The sequence below is a fragment of the Cyprinodon variegatus genome, unplaced genomic scaffold (assembly GCF_000732505.1).
Source record: "Cyprinodon variegatus isolate N-32 unplaced genomic scaffold, C_variegatus-1.0 Scaffold645, whole genome shotgun sequence".
Classification (NCBI taxonomy): Eukaryota; Metazoa; Chordata; class Actinopteri; order Cyprinodontiformes; family Cyprinodontidae; genus Cyprinodon; species Cyprinodon variegatus.
The window spans coordinates 133391-134276 of record NW_015151098.1 but is presented as its reverse complement, the minus strand read 5'-3'; positions in this window follow the sequence as shown (position 1 = coordinate 134276).

Here is an 886-nt window from a genome sequence, read left to right as displayed (position 1 = left end):
GCGCCGCTTTGTTTTAAAAAAAATATAAATATAACATATATAATCGCGGATATCTTGGGGACAATGATTGGTCTACATGTTATGAATGCTGGCGTACCATAAAGAATAAATTATGAACAGTTTAGTTTGTGCCTTCAAGTCATTGCCTTTAGGAAGACGTTACTGGATATAACAGAACAACGGAATATCTTCAGAACGGCTCCAAATGACACAAAGCTAATATAGGTGAGTAGAACATGATGTAATAATGTAAAATCAAGAACCCAATGTACATGGGCTTTCAGCTCTGGGTTTTCACAACATGAGGCGTATAATAAGCCTTATATTTGAGGCTTACACCATTAGAGATATTCATTCATGAATGTGCTTTAAAAACCCCTGAGATCTTAAAAACACAGCTGGAATTATGACATAAAGTTACACACAGGAGCTTAATAATACCACATTAGCAATGTATAGAGTGTGTTTCTTTAAAGTTCAGACTAGCTTAAAGTTATCCTCATTGAAAAGTATAGTACTTTTCCTTAAAAAAATAAGGACATTTCAATGTGACCTCAAACTTTTGAATGGTAGTGTACTTGTAGTTGTTGTTTTCTGCTTCATTCGGGAGCGGGTGGCAGGGGCAGCAAACTCAGCAGAGACTCCTAGACTTCCTTCTCTGTAGACACTTCCTCCAGCTCTGCTGGGGGAATCCAGAGGTGCACCCAGGGTTCCCCGAGAGACATATTCCCTCCAACATGTCCTGGGTGTCCCCTTAGGCCTCGGCCTGGTGGGATGTGTCTGTGTTCTGCCAGAGGTTTCTTCCCAATGGGGAGCTTTTCCTCTCCACTGTCGCTTCATGCTTGCTCATCATGGACAGGTTCTCTCAACCTGTGTTATCCAAGCT